The sequence below is a fragment of the Silene latifolia genome, chromosome 1 (assembly GCF_048544455.1).
Source record: "Silene latifolia isolate original U9 population chromosome 1, ASM4854445v1, whole genome shotgun sequence".
NCBI lineage: Eukaryota > Viridiplantae > Streptophyta > Magnoliopsida > Caryophyllales > Caryophyllaceae > Silene > Silene latifolia.
The window spans coordinates 157180171-157205174 of NC_133526.1; the positions used below are offsets into that span (position 1 = coordinate 157180171).

At 36.8% G+C, this 25004-nt stretch overlaps 1 non-coding gene across 1 annotated transcript; it reads right to left on the bottom strand.

Moving 5' to 3' along the window:
* Window positions 1-20621: 20621 nt before the first annotated feature.
* LOC141621850 (small nucleolar RNA R71) lies at window positions 20622-20728 on the bottom strand. Its single transcript, XR_012532733.1, has one exon. It is a non-coding gene; the product is annotated as a small nucleolar RNA R71 (small nucleolar RNA).
* Window positions 20729-25004: the final 4276 nt, after the last annotated feature.

Sequence of the window (25004 nt, forward strand, 5' to 3'; positions counted from 1 at the left end):
TTGGGATAATTTTCGTAACCCTAGAATTGGTTTGGGGGTTTTTGATTATAAATTGTATGAGATAAATGAATGGAATAGTTACATCAATTTCCAGATTCGTCGGTCTGTATTATTTGAGTGTTTTACCTGTCTTAAAGCAGTGGGATGCAAAAAGTTAAAGAAGAGACTCATGTTTATTCCAAGCCTAGTTTATGCCTGTGAAAATTGGTAGCATTTCACCGTGTAGTTTTTTCTGAAGAAATTATTTGTGAACGTCTATCTAAAAAGTCCGCAAATCAGTAGAGGCTGAAAGATTTCTTCTAAAACATAATTTAGATATTGAATTGGTGCTGGAGCTTTTTCATATATTTAATTTAAAGAGTTTAGATGAGTTAGGCGTTGGTTTTACTTAAGAATCATTTGTCAAACTCGTTTTATGAATCAATACTTTTTATGCGACGGTTTCTGTCAGTGTTTGGAAATCAGTCTGAAAACCCTTGATAAGTTTGGAATTTGAGAAAAACATGTTAGATATAAATTGTAGCTAAGACTCATGGGGTTCCAATTCAATTGGCCTTGCATCAATTCGAATTTTCTGGAATTAGTTATTCATTTTATACCGAGTCTGCCATGAGCAAGAAAATCAGGAAAAGTCGTGTTTGTTCTTTAAATTGATATTCCTATTAAGTTATGATGAGTCTAGGTTATGTGCATGATTAATTGACTGAGTAGATGGTAATTATACATAATTATGTTATGTAGGTGATGGATAAATGAAGGATCATAAGTGATTGCTTGTGTGTGCTTGGATTGCGAAAAGGTAGGGAAATACACTTGACTTATTATCGTTGATGTTGAATTGTGTTGACTTGTTTGTGTTTCGTATGACCAAACTGTGAACGTTGACTTGCTTCGTGGCTGTTGATTTACGTTATGATTCATATACTGGAAGGTGATTGACTGAATTGATCGTATTGAGTATGTTATCACAACATTTGGTAACCGGTATGATTTTATGATTGATCAGTTCAAAGATATATATATTGTGTTGCATTAATTTCTTTTGAGCATTCATATGCATTGGAGATGGAGGATGTTGTGGTGATGTGGTGTGGTGAAGATGATGTTGTGATAAGGCCCAAAGGGTTCTGCAGACTTGCCCTGGTGTCCTCAACAAGGTGGCGGATCGGCTACGGTCGATATATAGTCTACCGGGATCGGTATGGGTGGGTGTTCGGGTTATGAGATATGAGTTGAGATGGAGATGGAGGTGACGGAGGAGCATGCATATCATATTTTGTTGTTTCATTGTATTCCCTACTCAACCTCGTGGTTGACCCCGTGTATTCGTGAACACCGTGACGATCCAAATATTGGGGAGCAGTCTTGACGGGTTTATGAGATAGGATGGGAGCTTGATGGGCGTGAGACACTGGATCCGAAGACTTAGTAGCTAGATCATCATTTAGAAGACTTTCACTTTCATTTATGTTAGTTCCTTGTAATTTGATGTAAAAGAGGTTTTGTAATAATTAAGTTAAAGTAATTATATATTTTGCCTTGGAGTTTAATTTGTTATTCACTACCTCGGGAAACCGAGATGGTAACAGTCCGGTTTATTAGGGAATGTCTTGCTAAAGGCTCCTTCATAAATCGGGGTGTTACAAAGTGGTATCAGAGCGAACGATCCTCAGGCCTAAACCAATGAACCCAATGAACGTAGGATGTGTCTAAATAAAATAAACCCCTGGGAATAAATTGTTAGGAGCTCACAGTGCGGATAAGAAGGCGCCCTTAATACGTGCTCTTTTGCCCTCTCAGTTTTGAACCAGGTAACCCGAGAGAAAATTGAGTGAATGGGGTAGTTAGAAGGAAAACCTTGGATATAATCGAGTTGATGTATACCTTGAGACCCATATATTCTAACCATTCTGTAGGACAACGTTACGGTAACTATTTTGTATTAATGATGATGTGATCATATGATGTTGTGGAGATGAGAAATAAATTTTCGTGTTCAGATTGATAATCAATGAAGTGATGGATTGTGGTAATCGTGAGCGTGAAAATAATTGCGAATTGATGATATTTATCTGGATGGATGTGAATGACGTGTTGATAGTGTTATTATGTCTAGTGATATGCGGTTATGTGATCCCGAAGCCATGCTAGTATAGTATTGTGATAGTAATCAGAAACACTATTGAATTGCTTGTTTCTAGTCATAGCAATCGTGATTTAGATGTAAGGAGTAGATCGAGATGCGAAGGGATTCTATGGGATAGATGTTTACGTAAGTACAAAGTGTGAGATTTAAGTTGGGATGAGTTAGTATACATAGTATGTTCATAAGAGCTTGTAACATAGTAAAGAATGACCTAGTGCTGAAACTCGTTTTGTTTGATTTTACTCTTTAATTGACCTTACTGCCATTTCTTTTATGTTTATTTTCTATGGATGAAAATTTTATGAGAGATAGCCTCGTGAGTTAGTGTTCATTTGGCGTTGGTTTCATGCTTATAGGATGTACGGATTAGGAGTAATAAATATTTTAGTGGGCTGTGGTCAGGAAGTTCCTGTGCAGTGATGTTTCGACCAACGATTTTGTAAAAATCCTCATTTAAATTGTATTAATAATTTTTGCATAATTCCAACTCCATCGATCAGAAGATTCGCATATGTTTTCAAATTGATAAGCCACGAAAATTCTTGATTTTTCTATATTAAATGGTAAGTTTTGCAAACTGACCCAAGTTTCGGACCAATTGCTGTCACATACTTGTTTGGACCAACTGAGTTGTAAAATCCTTTAAAAATTGAATTCTTGAGCTTTGGACCTCATTCTTTTTCTCACGAATTATTAACTCTCTGTATGTTATAAAAAGTAATATAACTCAAGTTTTCGTTGAACGGTTATTTATTTGTGATTTTTTTCGGAAGTTACAACGTGAATCATAACTTTTAAAATGTGAATGCTATGTTGAGTTTTCATGCAGTTGTTCGATTATTTCATGAGCCTTATTAATGTGAAATTATAGTGTCCTTAGATGATGATAGTAGCACACATATTCATTGGTTATGTATCTTAACTAGTGATAAAAAAAAAAAAAAATTAAAGTTTAGTTTATAACATTGTTGGCATGATAGTATGAGTGAAATTGAATAGCTTAATTTGATTCTTAATCGAGGGTGAAATATTTTATACGAGTCCAGTTGTTTGCATATTTTATGCTTGGCATGTTATAATATCTCTGGTGTGTTCATCATATTTGAATAGTGGTCGGATATATATAAATATAAAACTATATTGTCATATCTTGGTAAAGTTGGTGGCGTTAAATGTTAACTTGATTGTTCTAATATACTCGCATGAATATTTATAATAATTATGTTTAAATGTTTACACATGGATGGTAGTAATGAGTATGTCTAAATGTTCACACATGTAGGATGTCATCTGAGTTCTAATGTCTTTTATGTGAGTCTGTGTGCCTATAGTTATACTTATTACTTTCATTGCATTAATTTATTTCAGTTGAACCTAAACTTATGATATGATAATAAAATAGTGTTGTTGCTCCTTATTGGATATGTTCATAGTTGTATTGTCATGAAATGCTAAGGTGATTGTTGCAATTGTCACGATATTTGAAATATAGTTTGATATAGTTACGATATAGTTACGATATTTGAAATATATTCTCGAACCGTCGTTATGAATTATAATGAGATAACCCTTTGATGATTCACATGTTATGCGTATGTTTAAATGATAGTCGTTATAGTTACGTTTAATTGAGCCGCGAGATGCCTATTTGTTCAAACCGTGCAAACCAGAGAACTTGTTCACCTTGCTAATCTTTTGTCATAGATAATGTTTTACAAGTTATATGATGGTATATGTACATGTTTAAGTTGTTTATGCGATATCTTTTATTTTGCTGAAAATGAATTATACTGAGTTGATGGATACAATTAAATGGTATGGTTGCTAAAATGTTAAACATATGTGTGATATGGAAGTAATTTTGTTGTTATTGTGAATCATATAACCATTAATACTCAATTGTAATTTCAGTTGTTTGACTTCTACATTATTAAGTTAATTACTCATGACGCACAGTCGATGGTTCCGTAAGGAGTTTAACAGGGAATTTTATAATGTGCCTCCGATCTAAACTAATAATCTTCTTATATTGACTATATGGTTAGACTCTTGTCTAGTTCTTATGACGTGATAAATCGTTTTAAAATTTAACATGTGATTGAGTTGGTACTTATACTTTTGTGTGACCATGCAACCCGTGATAAATAGATCTGTAATAAAGAGGTAAAATTTTGATTGAACACGGTTAATTTGTAGTTACTTGCTTTACATCATGGTACGAATCGTATGCTTTGATGAGACGTCACTAGGGAATGTGTACTATCTAAAAGGTCTCCGATTAAATGCTGTAGTCGTGTTAGCCGTGAATATAACTGAGTAAAGAAGTGCAACTAAAATCCTGATGTTGAGGTAATAGCCGTTCATTAGTAAAGATAGGACTGAAATGAATAAGATGAACCTGTAAATTACGAAATATGAGTCGACACCTAAGCTCGTATTGTTTGAAGGAATTGAGTTAAGTTTATCTGATTTTGAGTTAAATGGATTCTATGGATGGCTCTGTTATAAGATTTATGTTAAGAAAGTTATTCACCGTCCAAAGATGAAAGTAAAAGTTTTGAAAATGAAGTTAAATTTTGTCGTGTGAGTATAAATTGAATGAGATTTCCAAATGTTGTCCGTTGTATGGTTTCATGATATTTGCTAGTCTGGGGAATGAAGCTAGAACGGAGTCACAAATAGTGGGTTAATTTAGTCATGTTGTTCGTTCATGTAGTGAATTAGTGGGTTGTGGTTAGTTACGAATGTCAAAACGGGAAATGTAATGTGGTGATTTAAGTGAGTTGTGTGTTAACATGGTATGTTGATATTAGCATGATATGTAATGAATATTTGTAAAATTGGTGTAGTTAAATACATTTAATCTTTTATGTCATGGTGTTGGGTGCAGTTTAAATATATTTAACACCAAGAATGAAATTTTATGTATGATAGTATTGTATGTTAACTTTCCAATATCGCTGTTTACTCGCTTGACTGACTCACCAATAAGCTTGTAAAATTTGCCAATCAATGTGCATTCGTCATTCGTCATTCGACCAATATTTCTTGGAAAATATGCTATTTGACATGAACCATATGTGAGCACCTAAGAATCTTCATCTTTGTAACCTGAGTAGTAATGTATAAATTAGATTGACAAGCAGATCCTGTGAATGTTATTGCATGTATTGATTGATATGAAGAGTGTTTAGATTGATACTGAAATGTCTTAAGTTATTCAACGTGGCTTTTGCTCCGATCCGTGGCGATGTCTTTGTCAGAGCAATAGCAGAATCGTAGCTTCCTTGAGAGAGCTTGTATATTGATTGTCTTTAGTAGGGATTAGTTAACTTGAACGTGAGTTGTGAATCTTTTATCCTCTTTCAGTTGTTAGCAGTATTTTGAGAACTTTTGTTATAATAATGAAGGTTACGGGGACGTAACCATGTTAAAGGAGGGTAGGATTGTAAAATCTTTACACTTTCATGTGTGATTTCTCAGTTTGGCTATATTGGTTATGCGTTGTGTGGGTTATGTTGGAGTGTTACATGATGTGTTTCTGTTATGGTTAAACTTCGGGACGAAGTTTCTTTTAAGGAGGGTAGACTGTAATACCCGGTATTTTAATATGATATTATATTAGGCCGAGCTACCACTGGTCGTGTAGTGTATTTGTGACTCGGGTAATTATGTGACTCGGGTTTTAATTAATCTAACTAGGCTAGGCCCGTATCGTCTTAATAGCACCTATCCTATATGTATAACCCATATAACCAAACCCTAATCTCCCTATCACCATATTCATTTTAACCATGAGAAAAGAGAGAAAAGAGAGAAGAGGGAACCGTGTGTGAAGGGAGCCGCGTGAGGATTTGCGAGGCGATTTCTCAGCCTATTCTCATCCTATTTCGTAAGTAGACTATCATATTACCTCTTTATTCAATTATTAGCATAATTATAGTAGTATTGGGATAATTTTCGTAACCCTAGAATTGGTTTGGGGGTTTTTGATTATAAATTGTATGAGATAAATGAATGGAATAGTTACAGCAATTTCCAGATTCGTCGGTATGTGTTATTTGAGTGTTTTACCTGTCTTAAAGCAGTGGGATGCAAAAAGTTAAAGAAGAGACTCATGTTTATTCCAAGCCTAGTTTATGCCTGTGAAAATTGGTAGCATTTCACCGTGTAGTTTTTTCTGAAGAAATTATTTGTGAACGTCTATCTAAAAAGTCCGCAAATCAGTAGAGGCTGAAAGATTTCTTCTAAAACATAATTTAGATATTGAATTGGTGCTGGAGCTTTTTCATATATTTAATTTAAAGAGTTTAGATGAGTTAGGCGTTGGTTTTACTTAAGAATCATTTGTCAAACTCGTTTTATGAATCAATACTTTTTATGCGACGGTTTCTGTCAGTGTTTGGAAATCAGTCTGAAAACCCTTGATAAGTTTGGAATTTGAGAAAAACATGTTAGATATAAATTGTAGCTAAGACTCATGGGGTTCCAATTCAATTGGCCTTGCATCAATTCGAATTTTCTGGAATTAGTTATTCATTTTATACCGAGTCTGCCATGAGCAGGAAAATCAGGAAAAGTCGTGTTTGTTCTTTAAATTGATATTCCTATTAAGTTATGATGAGTCTAGGTTATGTGCATGATTAATTGACTGAGTAGATGGTAATTATACATAATTATGTTATGTAGGTGATGGATAAGTGAAGGATCATAAGTGATTGCTTGTGTGTGCTTGGATTGCGAAAAGGTAGGGAAATACACTTGACTTATTATCGTTGATGTTGAATTGTGTTGACTTGTTTGTGTTTCGTATGACCAAACTGTGAACGTTGACTTGCTTCGTGGCTGTTGATTTACGTTATGATTCATATACTGGAAGGTGATTGACTGAATTGATCGTATTGAGTATGTTATCACAACATTTGGTAACCGGCATGATTTTATGATTGATCAGTTCAAAGATATATATATTGTGTTGCATTAATTTCTTTTGAGCATTCATATGCATTGGAGATGGAGGATGTTGTGGTGATGTGGTGTGGTGAAGATGATGTTGTGATAAGGCCCAGGCGGGTTCTGCAGACTTGCCCTGGTGTCCTCAACAAGCGAGCCGGGCGATCGGCTACGGTCGATATATAGTCTACCGGGGATCGGTATGGCTGGGTGTTCCGGGTTATGAGATATGAGTTGAGATGGAGATGGAGGTGACGGAGGAGCATGCATATCATATTTTGTTGTTTCATTGTATTCCCTACTCAACCTCGTGGTTGACACTGTGTATTCGTGAACACCTGTGACGATTTAAATATTGGGGAGCAGGCTTGACAGGTTTATGAGATAGGCTGGGAGCTTGATGGGCGTGAGACACTGGATCAGAAGACTTAGTAGCTAGATCATCATTTAGAAGACTTTCACTTTCATTTATGTTAGTTCCTTGTAATTTGATGTAAAAGAGGTTTTGTAATAATTAAGTTAAAGTAATTATATATTTTGCCTTGGAGTTTAATTTGTTATTCACTACCTCGGGAAACCGAGATGGTAACAGTCCGGTTTATTAGGGAATGTCTTGCTAAAGGCTCCTTCATAAATCGGGGTGTTACAAAAATACACAACAAATATATGTCACATGTGACATGTGACATATTTACAATTGACAAAAATAAAATGGATCACTTGTTAATCCATGAATGCCGAAATAAAGGGGTAGTGGTAGCTAATATTGTGTTTGTTTAAATTACTATAAGAACACAATGATTACCTACATCCTAGCCATGCAACTCTAATTTTCTTGTGAAGACAAAAGTGTTCATGCATTGGCTCCCCTAAAAGCCCCCCTTCCACCCGGTTTTTTATGTGAAAAACCATCATTGGTTTTTCATATAATTTTACCTATTATTACACTAAAAGAGATTAGTGATATTCATTCAACTCATCATCCAAAAATATAGTTTTAGAGAGAATTAAAAATCCTCTCTTTATCTCTCTAAAAACCGAAATATATAAGAGTTTATAAATATTTTGGTTCCATTTTTCTACCTTGATTAATATTATAACTAGTATTTGTAATATTAATTTAATTAAGAGGAGCCTTGGGTATAATACATAGGGAGAGATCTTACACTTAGATCTTTATTCTTCCATTGGAAAAGCTCAAGAACAAGAAGAGAAAGGTGATCTCTCTTGTGCCTTAATAGCCGAAATCTACTGTGTAAGGACATGATTTCTCCTCTATTTATATTATTGTTTGCATGCATAAGATCCGTTTTAATTTTATGACAAATTATTTAGACATATAAGAGTATGTTAATATGTATATGAATCTACATTTCTTTCAATCGGTATCAAGAGCCACGGTTGTTTGCATGCAAATAGGTTAAAAGTTTTTCCGAGTTATATGAATAACAAATAAAACTTATAAAATTTGTGTTATTATGATATATCACGAAATTATTACATGCATGTTAATATTTCTGGTCCTAAAGTGTTTTAGGATATTTTGGTTAATTTTTCGGATTTTTATTGTTCATAATTTACAATAATGGCATTTAAATGTGATTTTATGAGTAAAAATGTCATTTTTGGTCTAAAAATAGCTATACTTCGAATTTTCACTTGGTTTTTGGATATGTTGTTACATATATTATTTTGAGATAACCTGTAAATTTTCATAATTTTTGGACTTGTTATGCTCGAAAAATGAATTTTTCATTATTAAATTCGGATTTAAGAGAAAAATAGGTTAATATGAGTTAAATTTCGAATCTGGTCATAGAAAATTAATATGTTGTCACATGCAATTTTACAAGATGTGTGTAAAATAATTGGCTATAAAGAAGTCTTTTAGCATGATTTATGAATTTTTGAAGAAAAATTAGCATAAATAGTGACATTATTAGTGTAAAATTAATAAAACATAATCTATGACTTAGGAAAAACGTCTAATGTTGCATTTTATTATATTTTTCAGATCTAAAATTGAAAAGTTAATGAAAATAATTTTTCCATGTTTTTATGATTATTTTATTAAATATCGATTAACCGCAACATTGTTTTTCCTAAAATTTTCAAATTTTTAACCTAAGATTTTGAACATTATGAGTGTCATGGATTTTTCCAGAATGTTCATGAATTTAAATTTTGAATTTTGAATTTATTTGAAATTTTGTGATTTATTTGAAGTTTAATAGCTTATTTTTGTAATTTTGGTCCATTTATGAACAATTTTGTAAATAAAAGTTAATTATGGTCAAATTATTAGTGAAGACTATATTTTGAGTCCTAAGAGGTTAGGGTAATTAACTTATGCATAAATATGAGTTTATGTATTTTTGTGATTATAAAATGTTGAAATCACGCAAATCCGTAAAAACCGAGTAATATACGATATTGGCTAATTAAAAGGCGATTTAGCATAAAATTGAGCATGTTCATACATATTATAATGCTGCATTTTTCTTTATGATTGTCATAATTTTAATTTATGTATTTTTTGAATTATGTAATTTTACTTAGTATGGCCTTAGATTTTAATTGGTATTTCCCGAAATGTATGGGAATATCGATTCGGTTGTAATTTTTATTGTGATCTCGTATCACCGTTTTGTAATTTAATAGATTTATTTTATTTTAGTTACAAATGTATAATAGGAAATTATGTAATTTATTATGTAATTTTATTCATTCCGGAGTTCCAAAAGACGGATTACTTCAAGAATGGCGATACATAAAGACGGTGTTACCTCGAGATGCGTGCCACAACCGAAGTTCAAGGGACCAATGGAGTTGGTTTCCGAATATGTAATAGATTAATAGTTTTTCTATTTTAGGAAAGGCCATACTAGGATTTATTTATCTTTATGCTTGCATTTTATTTTATGTCACATGCATCGCTAAATCGCCATAACTAAACATGCATTGTCTTTTATCGAGTTTATCGACCGTGTCAATTAAAATTATCGTAGTTCACCGCTTTAGTTCACTTAAAACGTGATAGATAATAAATTGACATGACCTCTCGCTAAAACAAACAATTGAGACATAGCCTTACCAAATAGTAGAAACCATGAAAACCTATTTCGCGAGGGAGTGCACTCGGCCCTACCGGGGTACAAACCTTGTTACGTAGGGGAAGTGGGTGATGAGTGTTAATCCACCGAGTTCATGTTAATGAGGGTTTCATCGGCCATACCGTGCCAAAGTTGATGTGGATTTGGATAATGGACACATTTATTCGAAATTTGGATTGAGCTCAACGGAAGTATTCGCGACCGTAGTTGCATGTGTTCCGGGCTATAGATAATTATTAGAGTAATTTTATCGACCAAGAGTTCTAAAAGTAGAATCGATTAAAATGTTAATCCACCGAGTTATATTGATAAAGGTTTCATCGGCCATACCGTGCCTAAGTCGATATGAATTTGGGTCTTGGAATCATTTATCTAGTTGGGTAGAGGTCACTAGAAAAATGCTTAAAACTTGTTTAAATCATACATTTTTACGAGTATAATTAAAGCGACAAATGTTTTACTCCTTATATTTTGTTTTGTAGACCACTTCTTATTCATAACAATGGCAACACCAACTCCTAATGCTACACCACTCGCTACTTCATCTTGGCTCCGATCCTTTATGGATCGATGTAAACTTGAAAAGAATGGGTCAAATTTCTCCGAGTGGGATGCCCAACTCAAATTAGCCGCCGAGGGTGACGACAAGCTTCGTTACCTTACCGAGGCCTCTCCACCCGAACCCTCCACTAGGTCCACCGCGGCCACTAGGGAAGCCTATGAGGCTTACCAAAAGGAGTCCGCCGCAATGAAAAATGTATTAATATTTGCGATGGAGGCGGAACTCCAAAGGAGAGCCTTCAAAATGGGCAATGCTAATGAGATTTACTCCAAACTTGTGACCATGTTTTCACAAACTCCGCGGATCGTCCAATATGAGGCGGCCGCGGCATTCTTTGATCTCGACTTCAAAGAGGGCCAAAAGGTTAGCCCTCATGTGCTCAAACTCATGGAGCTTGTCGAGACCTTGAAGATTCAAAAAGTTGAAATCCCCAAAGAACTCATCGTAGATAGGATTCTACACTCCTTGTCTAAGGTTAAGGCATATGTGCAATTCCGGGTGAATTTCAACATGCAAGACAAGGATGTGTCTCTTGAGGAGTTGCACAAGTTACTTGTGCAAGCCGAGAGGGACATGGGGTTAAATGTGAACCCTCCCAAGGATGTGCTTAACATAAGCACAAAGAGTAAGGGGAAGTTCAAGAAGAATGGGAGAAAGGGCAAGAAGCAATCTCCCACATTCACCAAAGCTAAGTCTTGTGAAGCTAGCACATCCAAAGTCAAGAAGGGTCCTCTTGACAAATGCCATTATTGTAATGGCATGGGACATTGGAAAAGGAATTGTTCCAAATACCTTGGTGATATCAAAGTCTGGAAAGATCACTCCAAAGAGGTAAATGACTAACCTTCTTTTATGTTTCTAATACAACTATGGTAATGTGATGCAAAGTTGTGATAATGTATCTCCCTTTTATTGTAAATAGGGCCTCCACCAAGCAAAGACAAGGGAAAAGAAAAACAAGCATGAGAAACCATGGAGAAGCTAAGGATAGCTTTTATGGAGCTTTGTTTTTCATTGTCTTATTTTAAATTATGTTTTGAATTTTAGAACTTTAAGTTTCCGTGTTCGACATGGAAAGGTATTTTGGATAATGGTTTGTATTTTGGATGATAGTGACTTGGTTTGCAACCCAAGTCACCCGTTTTATCATTTATCCTTTATGTTCTAAAATTTCATCTTTAAATGCTTGCGTTTTGAAACATAAGATTATTCACTTAAAAGTGATCCAATAGACAATTATAATGACGGGTTTCATTATATGTCCACATGCTTAAGGCTTGTGTATGATCATTTATAAAGTGATTTTGAGTCTATGAACTCTCTTAAAGGTATGTCAATCACCAAGTACACATATAATATTAATAACAATTAGTCTACCTATGAGGTAGTTCTCCTTATAATTCAACATCATTAATTTGTGTCTCATATGCTATCTTTGAATGTTTACTGTATTTATTCTAAAGATAGAGTGGGAGAAAAATGAGGACACATCACACAAGGCAAGATAAAATTGTGTACTTGTGTAAATGAAGATCTACGCAATAGAAAATGATTTGAATGAAGGTATATCTATTTACATAGTATGCCGAATAGATGAGATCTATGGTCTCATGTTAATTCTATATGACTAAAGAGACCAAGTGTAGTAATCATAAGAGTTTTTTTTTTCTCAAGATAACTACGCGAGGAGACCAAAAGAAAGTTTTGGAATAAAATGACTAATGTAAAGTCTCAATGAGTTTTTGACTAAGTTTATGAAACATTTGACAAATAGTTTCAATCATGAGTTTTACTTAAGAGCCTAAATGAATCAAAGTAACATACTAGTTATAATCAAGATTAAGTTGCAAAGATTGATATTCCGATATCTTCAATAAGCCAATGTATTAACCATACAAGTGTCATTGCTTAACCTCCCTATGAAATGGTTAAATCTCCTTCCAAAAGGGTATTTGCGAAGGAAGTATTCTAAATATTATTTGTATTTGAATAATGACATTGCTACACTTCATTATGACATAAGTGTGTTAGAGATTTAAAATCTCTTTCCGTAAGGTTGAGATGAGACCACTTCAAAATAGGCATTTTGAAAGGATATGATGGGAACATATATGGTTTTATCCTAGTAACTTGGCAAGGCAATTTATATTTATATTCTTGACATATTTTGATTGAGAAGTCAATTTCGAAATATGTTGAATTGAGTGGGAGTTAGGATATTCTCATGTGAAGACATGGAATTTAGTGGGAGCTATCATCCTTGAATGTATAAAACCCATTACTCATTAAAAAATGACGAGCTAATACCTTCTTTCATAAAGAAGCTTTTGAGTTTTCAATTCTGGATGAAAATGGACAATGATGAATCCAATTGCATCAGGGATGTTGGATTAGTATTAAGAGATACACATCACATCAACATACACATAGGTTATTCATATGAATGAAAATGGGCTTACCATTAGCAAATCATGGTAGTTCATTGAACCCGAGAACGGTTGATCTCATGATTATTAGTAACTAATGTTTCCGCCATTAGAATAATCATGTACATGTCCAATTTTGAATCATATGCATAAGAGCATGATGATTGGTTGGTGAGCCATAAAAGAAACGTCATGAATTCTCGAGTAGAATCCGATGAGCGATTTCGGTGATTGACGGAATGTTCCATTGTGTGTTAAGAGGTTGCACATACTGTAGAAAATCCGAGCACATATGAGGATTTATGAGAATCCCAATTCTTTCAAGCCTAGAAAGAGAAATGAGAAGTTTTTTGGAAAGATGCTTGGTTGAATAAGAGGTTATTCAAAAACAATCTTTCCTAGTAAAAGCTAGGACTTATGAGAAGTGCTAAGCTAAATAATCTTGTCAATTACTACAAGATTCTACAAAACGTATACCTAGTGCATTATGTGTGGATGAAATACTTGATCAGTGCAAGTTGTATTATTCATCGCAAATTCGTTCGTTATGAGATAATCGATAAGGAAGTTCTTTCAAGATAAAGAACCGAAACCAAGGTCGAGAATCTTGATGTGTACTTGGTAAGATTCATGCTATGAGAGAGAACATGAACGTGAAGGAAAATGCAAGTGTAAGAAGTTTGAACACATGGACACATGGGATGTTAAACTTCTATTGCGATCAATAAGTGTTTACACTTATGATAAACATCACAAGGTTGTAATATGATATTGACTACCCGGGTGTGATGTCGACACTTGTCGTTTGAGTTATTATTAACTCACCTTGAACATTGTTATATCCAAACGGGTTGTAGAGACAATTGAACCCCGTTAAAGTGAACATGTATTAACATTGTTTTTGCCCATAGTTACTTATATGAGGTGACGTCTCGAAGTGGCTAGAGTGTGATGCGATTGATGGCAAGTTCAAGTGCCATAGAGTCATGTGGGATGACTAGTCGATCACATAGGCAGACTGTTAGGAACATTTTGTCGGGCCTAATGACCGCTTATAGAGTTCTGGCAAATTTATATAGCCTGGTCGTGGCGAGAGCTACTATGGTATTCAAATGAGTCGATTCTTTTGACTAAAGACTATTCGCCTAAGATGGCACGATTTGATTAACTTTGATTTGTGTTACTACGACCTTCGTAAATGGGGTCAAATGGGCATATTTTGGGTTATGATGGTCGTGGCTAGTCGAAGGGAATGAGTGCGATAGGAATTGTCCACCCCTAGTCGGGGTTATAACAATATCTCGGGGCCACTCGAGGAGTAATGAATCGAAATGCGTGGCCACGCTCGGAAGGTATCCGAGTGGATAAATCCGGTCAATCGCTTATTCTCCGGATCGAGGAAACCACTCTCGATATGATCACTTGCAAGTACGACCTGAAAGACACCTTGCATTGAGTGGGAGATAGTAATAGGACAAGAGAATTGGTGACGCACACTTGTCGAGGACAAGTGGGAGATTGTTGGAATATGTGTCCTCCGACAATAATGCGATCACGACTGCTGATCATGATGATCACATGTTTAAGTCTCATTAAAAATGAATACAATTGGGAAGTAACATTGTTATCACAACTCGGTCAACATATATCGGTAATGATTGGGTGACTAGAGTTTGACATTACTTTTCGTGTGACGGTGGTGATCGATTGACCCCTAGGTCATACCTAAAGGGCAACACTCTTAATTGATCATTTAATTAATCGTATAATGTTACGAGTTAATTAAATTACTGAAAATTGACGGACGATTTTGGAAGTAAAATTTACGTATCATATTGAAATGTGATTAAATGAGATACGGTCTGAGTAATTAAATTGTATAATTACTCGGATGAAATAGATTGTTTAATGTAACAATTAAATTGAATGAATTGTTATAAATACAATCAGTTGTGATTTATAAATTGGTAAAAATTTTGGCATAAGTAATTATGAAATTACTAAGTCAATTTTTGTATGTGACGTATTTTTTATTAATACGTTGATTTTTAATATGTTAAAAATACACAACAAATATATGTCACATGTGACATGTGACATATTTAAAATTGACAAAAATAAAATGGATCACTTGTTAATCCATGAATGCCGAAATAAAGGGGTAGTGGTAGCTAATATTGTGTTTGTTTAAATTACTATAAGAACACAATGATTACCTACATCCTAGCCATGCAACTCTAATTTTCTTGTGAAGACAAAAGTGTTCATGCATTGGCTCCCCTAAAAGCCCCCCTTCCACCCGGTTTTTTATGTGAAAAACCATCATTGGTTTTTCATATAATTTTACCTATTATTACACTAAAAGAGATTAGTGATATTCATTCAACTCATCATCCAAAAATATAGTTTTAGAGAGAATTAAAAATCCTCTCTTTATCTCTCTAAAAACCGAAATATATAAGAGTTTATAAATATTTTGGTTCCATTTTTCTACCTTGATTAATATTATAACTAGTATTTGTAATATTAATTTAATTAAGAGGAGCCTTGTGTATAATACATAGGGAGAGATCTTACACTTAGATCTTTATTCTTCCATTGGAAAAGCTCAAGAACAAGAAGAGAAAGGTGATCTCTCTTGTGCCCTAATAGCCGAAATCTACTATGTAAGGACATGATTTCTCCTCTATTTATATTATTGTTTGCATGCATAAGATCCGTTTTAATTTTATGACAAATTATTTAGACATATAAGAGTATGTTAATATGTATATGAATCTACATTTCTTTCAGATATAGCTCTCTACAACCGATAATTTAATCCAATACCCATCCCTTGGGATCCAACCTTTACTTGCCACTCTACTAAGAGTAGTTAGTTAAGATTATAAATATTGTTTTGATTGGTTAGCTTAGACGACAAAGTTTTAAACCGTATGACAGAGTCCCGACACAGCAATCATCTCACGACTCATCCAACCACCCATTACCCCTTTGTCGATATCGTCTTACTGGATCATAAAACAACGCATATTACACAGAATAACCAGATCATAACTTTATGAATATCATAACATACCACTACTTATGAGGTTTAAACCTCACACAATCATTTACAGACATCATAGACCCATAACCAAATCTAACTAGCCAATCCTGATCATGTAAGTTACCACTTGATAATGGATATCTCTCACCCGAGCTTAACTCAAATGCCCTTCATAACATATCCGTCCATCCGCACAATTATGACCACCCGGCAGACGTAACCATATTATATGTACCCAACTACTAGCAAACACCTCCTATATCCACATCTTATACTCCCTCGCAACCATACATACCAACCAGGCCTCTATAAAATCAACCTCTTTAGAACGGCTAACTTCCCTATTTAACATCATCCGTAACCACTAGTTACAACACTCTGAAACCACCATCTTTCATATAAGTACTCTCTTACCATCACCTCTAAATATAGCAATTCATTTCCTCTCTTAGGTTATCATCCCAAATAACTAACATTAAATCCATCAACAAAAGTTACCTCAACAACTATTCAAATTTTATCCTTGATTATATCGTCACCTAGCTCAACATCATAGTCTCATACCATGCAAATACTCTACCAATTTCCTACTCCTTTAGTTCCTCAAAACTCATGACTAACAAGTCATCCTGCAATTTATATATATCCCTTAACTCACACCTTCATGGTTGAATCACACAATTCCATGATTCCTTACTTTCGTTCCCCTAATTCTTGTGAACGTTCAATCAACTTACCATCACCCTTCTCTTCCCATTACTTCCAAAAAAAAAATCAAATTATATTAGCCTATATTATTGTTTTTCATTCATTTCTTATCAACAATCCCTCTCATCATAGTTCTCACTTATACTCCCCACCGATAGATCCACCCACTCAATGATTTCTCCTTAAATGATTACATCTTCTTTTAATAATACTAGAAAACCAAGATTCACTTCACCTCGGGACTTCTCAAATGATTATACAATGGGCTCACCTTCTAGTAATAGAAATCTCCATAACGACGACTACATACAATTCCTCATTGTGGTATCCCTCGATCTAAGCTCACTAGATACCAATCTTTTCCAATTTTTTTATCACAACCTTCCATTACACATCTCCTCACCCAACATCATCATAATCAATTCTCTCCAGAAATCACTATATATCCCAAATTACCATAAATTTCACATTCCTCATTTCAAACTTTTCGTACTCACATTCCTCGAGTTTACATTACCACTCTCATCATCACCCGACCATATACGGTAATCACTACACCACTTAAGCCAACGACTAATTCACTCAGCATAGCTCGCAGAATGTGCTCCTTATCTCAATAGCTCGTCAACTGCACTTATTCCACTATCCATCCCAATCACGTGTACCCATGTCCTCACTACCAAACACATATCCTTCATAAGCTGGTATCCTCCACATCATACTATCTGGTAACTTATGTATCAAGATCGTCACATATGTAAAAGAATGCTTTTGGACCCAAAACATGCATGTCCACATAACCTACGACTCAAAATAAATCTAAGCACATAGCCGCCGACTCAAATCGACCGCCCAAAAAGGTACTTGGTTGAGAACATGACGTACTCGGTTAGTACAGGATACTCGGTCGAGTAACAATACCACTCAGCCGAGTTCTCGACTCCAGAAGCTGACCCAAATTGTCACAGAAAGATTACTCGTTCGAATATGGGTTACTCGTCCGAATACGCAAGTTACTCGGCCGAGTAGGCCTTACTCGGCCGAGTTCCTGCACAGTTCTCAGTAACGTCCAGTTTTCCTAAAACAGTCATATCTCACTCGTTACTTGGTTGTTTTGGGCGTGTGACCTATCATTAGAATCGTAAGAAGACAAGCTATCACCTCAAATTTTACTCACATCAATATCATTCTTAAAACTCGACTTATGACAGTTTTAAGACAGCCCTTCCATAATCGGTCTTCATACAAATCAATTTTTCTTAACAAAACAACTTAAACATGAATAAGGCAAACAATAGCAACTCAATACTTCTAAAACCAGTACATAGGTGAAATTTTATCATACCCACATGTAAATTACCACAAGATTCATATACTACACAAGGTAGAAGTCACGTTCATCCTTTCTTACCACATTCATGCTCATACTTCTTGATGCGTGTCATTTATATGATGTTTTACATCTCTTTTTACACGCATTTCAGAGCTCATTTGTGTAATATTTGTTGCTTTTCTCCCTATTTCCGTCTACTTCCGTATTTTGTGCTCTATTGCAGAAATGTGAAGAATTCGATGGGAAATCAAGCCAAATCCGCCCCCGAGTAATCTGCATTGCAAATGACGTAAAGGAATCACTTAAGGAACGAGCTTGGTGCGCGATCCAAGGCCCAAAAGACAAGTCCACGAAGAATAAAGAAGTCAAGTAGCAGCTCATCCGGTCGATCGACTGGACCCATCAGTCGATCGACCAACTATCGGATCCCAGAAGCTACTGTTGCTGAGGAGGAGTCGATCGACCAGCCTGAGTAGTCGATCGACCAGATTTCTTTACCAGACGAGAATTAGAAAGTCGTGAATCTCAAGGCCCGTGAAGCTTAGGTTTAGGAAATAATTGTTGCGTTGGTTTCTATATAACGTAACCTAAGAGCATCATAATAGGCATCGAGTTTTTATCAGAAAATACATTAAGTTTCACATCACAATAGTTTAGATTATTTTTCGAGTAATTAGGGTTTGGTATATCGACTTTAGCATTGGAATTTCTGCACCTTTGTTCTTAATCTTTCCTCTGGAATTTTCGGTATTTTATTCTGCCCTAATCTTAGTTCATTGCCTTGCTTTCAATATTAGCATAGAATTGATAGTTAGTGCCCCAAAGCCAATTGTCATATTTCCGCTGTTATTATTTACATTAAGCATGAATACAGTAATCGTTGTTAGTTTATTTGTTGTTTTTACATTCACCATGAGTAGCTAAATAGTTAGTGCTAGGATGTAGGCGATTTATGGTTAGGCGGCATTAGATTGAACACGGACTGAACCCGCGTGTCAGTCGATCGACTGACATTGTTGGTCGATCGACTGACCTTGTAAGGTTATCTTTCGTTTTAATTGTTTTTAATCTTATATTTAACGAATCGAATGCATGCGACCAGTTAGATACTTATTTTGTGACTTACCCATTAGACCGAAAGGTAGGGTAGGTTGCTTGACCGTCAATTAATTCGACTAAACTGTGCTAAGATCGAAAGATAGGTATAGTTTAGACCATTAGTCGCTTTTCAGGACGAAAGTTAGTATTAGTGACATTAGGGACCTATAGCGAGATCGAGAGATGCTATTTGTTAGGAGTGGACCGAGAGGACCTCTTATTTCCCGCCTTACTTGTGTTTGATTTAGATCGACTTAGTTTGCTGCCGCCGAAGCTATAATGACCCGATCATCCTAGTACCCTTCTTTTATCTGATTAATTCGTATTTTCCTTTTATTGTTTTTAGCTATAGAACAATTCAAATCAACCCCCATATTAGTTACCTCAGACTGAACATTAATCAACTAAAGTTTACAAATCGCCTCCTTGCGGATCGACCACTGTTACCACTAGCCTAGGTTAGTCTTAATAGGAATTATAAATTTTATCTTTGGTACTCACAACGACGGGTATCAAATTTTGGCGCCGTTCTTGGGAGGCAATAGTCCTAATTTTAGTTGTTTAATTTTCAGTCTTTCTTAGTTTAAGGAACATCCGTTCCTTAAACAGTTCTTATATTTTGTTGTAGTTTCCTCTTATGCGCAGTCACGGGGTGGAGAATTAGTACCATTGAACCCCCAGATTGAGAGATCCTTGCGCGAGTTGAGGCGAACACGAAGAGTATTACCGACAGAGGAAGAGCCGAGTACTCTGTCAAGCTATCACGAGAACGAATCGTTTGAAGAAGACCCACGATCTTCACCCGTTTCCACTTCTTCAACCGAGACAGTTACTTCTCCGGAAATTCCAGTCATGGCCGAGGAAGCAAGTATAGCTAGTTTTTCCGAGCCGACACCACAATCTATACAAGGGGTTCGAGTTACGGAGATGCCAGAAAATTCGAACCAAAGCCTCGCTTACATCACTATGGTCGAGAGAAATCGGTTTGGGGAGCTGCAAATGAAGATGCAACTTAGACATATGGAGACCTTTATCGACTCATCTGCTTTGCTCCATTCCCCACCACCGGGCGTGACCCGAGATCAAATCAAAGAGACCATGTTCATCTTCTCCCTTCGTGATGCCGCAAGGGAGTGGTATAGAGATCTGGACCGAGCCGCTCAGGAGATCACCGATTGGAATACATTGGCATTGGCGTTCTACAAGAAGTACTTTTCCGCTTCAAGGACGATCGCTATTAGAGCCCAAATCACGGGTTTTAAACAAGGGCCAGATGAGAATTTCCATGAGGCATGGGTCCGATTCAAGAAGTTAGTGCGAACCATACCGCACCATGGATTTGAAAAGTGGAGTTTGTGCAATCATTTTTACAATGGGTTGTACGACGATCGAGGGCCATTTTGGATGCTGCAGACCAATGGGAGATTTGCTTGAAAATTTGGGAGCAACCAAGGGGTGGAAGATCATTGACGATCTAGCTACCCACAAGGCCGAGTATGGGAATTCGAGAGGGAACCAGAGGAGAGCTGCTGAATCTTCCTCTGTTCTTTGCACTTGAGGCTCTCACCGCGAGATTTGACAAGTATGAGCTAGGAGGAGCCTCTAAGGGTGGGATATACCAAGTCAACGCTGTTTCTGACGGTCCCTTCCTTTGTGAAAGGTGTGGAGTTGAGGGCCATGTCTCGAAGAACTCGCCCTAGTCCCTTTGAATCTTGTCTTGCCTTTCAACACTACAGGCGCGAACAACACCTACTACGAGCCACCGCATCCGAATTTGAGTTGGAGAAGCCAGAATGTTTTGAATCCAACTCAACCTCCGCCACAGCAGCAGCCATATGTACCTCCGCATCAAAAGCAACAGCAATACCAAAAGCCTCCTTATGTGCCGCAGCAGCAACAAACACAAAATTCTGAATTTTCCGAGCTGAAGAATCTGTTGCTGAAGGAGTCCCAAGCAAGAGAGGCCGGGATGAAGTTGCTAGAGAGCCAAATAGCTCAGTTGGCTAGCAAAAGTAACACTCGAGCTCCCGGACACCTACCCACTCAACCCGAACAAAAGGAGACCCTACATGCCATCACCTTGAGGAGCGGGTCCACCCTTGAGGGTCCTGCTATGGTCGAGAAAGCTGTTGAGAAGAATGAGGCAGATCCGAGTCCAAACAAAGCTGTAACGAATAAATCGAAAAAACAGCCGTCTGCCAGGTATTTCAGTCGATCGACTGACATACCTAGTCGATCGACTGAAACACGGGTTACAGGAGCTTCGAATCAGACAACCCGATCGATCGACTGAGGAGGGTGGTCGATCGACCAATATCACTGCTGATGTTGACGAGTTTCGTCCTTTAATGCCAACTAATCTACGAGACCACTTGTTTCGGGGTACCACAGTCCCGAAAATTTTGGGGACAGACCCGAGTGCTGATGGGTCAGTCCCGGCTCCGAAGTTTGATCCAATGACGGTTAATGGGTCTCATTTGAGACGGTCTGAGGAGGGGTCTAGCTTCAACAAAGAAAAGGTGACGGACTTCCAGCCAAAGTCCAAGGACGCCGGCGCGCGCGAATTAGAGGAGAGGGCTAAGGTGCTCCTTACAGCCCCATATCCGGAGAGACTCGTGCCGACCAAGGAACAGGTATCTTTTAGCAAATTTGAGAAAGTTATTCGTAGCTTAAATGTTCAGGTACCCTTTCTTGAGTTAGTTAACCAAGTGCCAGCATACACTAAGTTTATGAAACAGTTGTTGTCAAAGAAAAAATCACTTGAACATGTTCATACTGTAGCGTTAACTAAAGAGTCTTGCTCCTACTTGTCTCACACTGCGCCCCATAAGTTAGAAGACCCGGGCAGTTTTTCCGTCCCTTGTAGCATAGGTACCTTTTCTATCGAAAAGGCTTTATGTGACTTAGGAGCTAGCATAAGTGTCATGCCCTTGAGTCTAGCTAGGAAGCTTAAACTGACCAGGTTTGCTATTACTGAGATGACAGTCCAGATGGCCGACCGCTCTGCGGTCGAACCCATAGGAGTCCTAGTGGACATACCCGTCCAGATAGGGAAGTTTTTCTTCCCTGTTGACTTTGTTGTCCTTGACATGCCTGAGGATGACCATATTCCCATCATTTTGGGTAGGCCATTTCTCGCACACCGCTTCTTTGGTGCGATCATCGATGTCGGTCTAGGTACCTTGACTTTCAAAGTGGGAAAACACTCTATTGTTTTTGCCCAGCCGGCTAAGAAAAAGGATCCCATGTGGCCTGTCACCTGTAACACGGTTTCTGAAAAGAAATCGTATTTTGTGCTTCCTAAATTGCCTGTCCCTATTGCTACTGCTGTGTTAACCCCTCCGCCCCAGACTGGGAGCAAGAAGGAGGAGAAACTTGTTGTTTTAGACATTGCAGGAGCTGGTTTGGGGAAGGAAGAGCAGCTGGATGCTCCAGCTGAGACAGAGCAGATCGTTTCAAGAGGCGGTCTTGGATGCTTAAGCTATGGGACTGACGAGGAGGTGGAAGATGAGCCGGTTAAGGTGAAATGGGCAGATTTGGAGTCCGATAATTCCAAGGAAATCCTTGATTGGGGAAAAGACGAAGCTGAACAGCTGAATTCTCCGTCTGTCGAAGCTAAGAAGGGTGCAACTGATAATATGAGCACCATTGAGGCTACCTCTAGTAGCCAGAAGCCGACGAAGTGGGCCATACCGTGGTCCTTTTTGATCAACTATTAGTTGATCAAGTTCGTTATAAACTTCACTTTATTGCTTTCGAACTATTTTTTATTGCTTTTGTGTGCGCGAAAACTTCGCTTTTATTTTCGTTTGCTTAGAATTTTTAAGTACTTTAGACATTCTTCTGGGTTTTGCGCAATTTTGGGCGCGTACTATTGTGCATGTGCAGGTATTTAGAGCTTATTAGCTCAAATCATTGAGCAATTACGAAGAAATAAGACGCTGCAGCAGTATTTTCAGTCGATCGACTGGCACCATTGGTCGATCGACTGAATTGCAGGTTTACAGGAGCTACTGTTCACGCCCACCTGGTCGATCGACTGCCTCTTTAGGTCGATCGACCACTGCTGCTGCTATGTTCATTCACGACCTCTCCCCTGCTGTGTTTGGTCGATATGCGGTCCTAAGGGAGTCTTCTACTCCACTTTATTTCCGTCAAATTGTCTATTTCTTCTATTGCCTCATTTTTGCACAATTTTACGTTTCAAAATTGTTTTCTTCAGTCTTATGCGTGGTTTTTAATTGTCTTTTCAGGTCCTTATTGGTAGCACTGCTGGCTACTGAAACCTCCTAGCTCACGCTGGTTTGGGGAGGTTTCCCTTGCTGCGCTTAAAGTCTTGTGAGTTCCCAAGTCTTTACTTTATGTCTTTGTGTTTTTATTTCCCTTTTTTCTCGCAAATTCCCGTTTCTCTTCGCTTTCACTACATGATTTTGCACAATGGGGACATTGTGCGATTTGGTTTGGGGAAGGGTTTTGCGTCGCATATCATTTGCTTGCATTCACGTTTAATTTTGTTTTTGCATTGTTTCATTTCATTCCTTCATAAATCCAAAAATCCAAAAAAATTGAAAAATTTCAAAAAAAAGTTCCATAAAATGCACGTTTATTTTAGCATATAGGTCGAGTCGGAACGGTAGTATTTCAAGGATGATATTGCTCTTTGCATCTGTTTTGCCTGAGCCTTGCTTGACTTACATGTTATTAGTAGAATCGTAAGTGCATATCTACGAGTTTTCGTTACATTCTTGCTGAACTTGAGACTTGACTTAGAAAATTGGCAACCTACATCATATTTTCTGAGTTTTAGAGCCTATAACTGGTGACATTCATGACCAGTTCATCTAGGAATGTGAGTAGTACTCCTTATGAAACATGTTTCCTTAATTTGCATAATTATGAATTTGATCTACTTAATACCTGTATGCATTCGGTTTGTGGTTAGTTGACACATGTGGTAGAGGTTTCCCTTTTCTCATTTTACCCATAAGCTTCACACTGCCAAAAATAACCTTTTTGTCCCATTTACGACATCCTACATTTAGCCTGTCCTTTGTCAAGCTAGTAGTCTGTTTTCTTGGGATTGTTACTCGTTTTTGGTGGCATTTGCTCTGTTGAGATGATGGTTGGAAAATGAAAGAAGGAAAGAAAGAAACAAAAGAAAAAAGAAAAAAAAAATGAAAATGATTCGAAAAAGAAAAAAAAAAAAGAGAGAAAAGTTTCTGTACTGTTCAAAGCAGTCGATCGACGGCTCCTTTAGGTCGATCGACTGAAGTTCGTGAAAGAAAAAAAAAAAAGTCAATTCGCATGATTTAATCCTTATCCTTTGGCGATTTTTGCTCCCATAATTCATTTATATCCTATGGGGAGTTTATTGATTTATTAGTTTGGAGCTTGTGAGTTTTGTGCTTGTTATGGCACTGTTTCGTTTGATTATGAGCAAGAAGTTGGATGTTGCCATTTGGTTCCGTTTTGGTACTAGCTTGATCACCTGTACCTCCACTTTACCATAAAATGTTTTGCCCCTTCTTACCCATACCTCACACTTCCATAATTATACCTCGGCATGTGTCAATGGTCATCTGTTTGGTGGGAATGCATATGTACGGTCATAGAGGT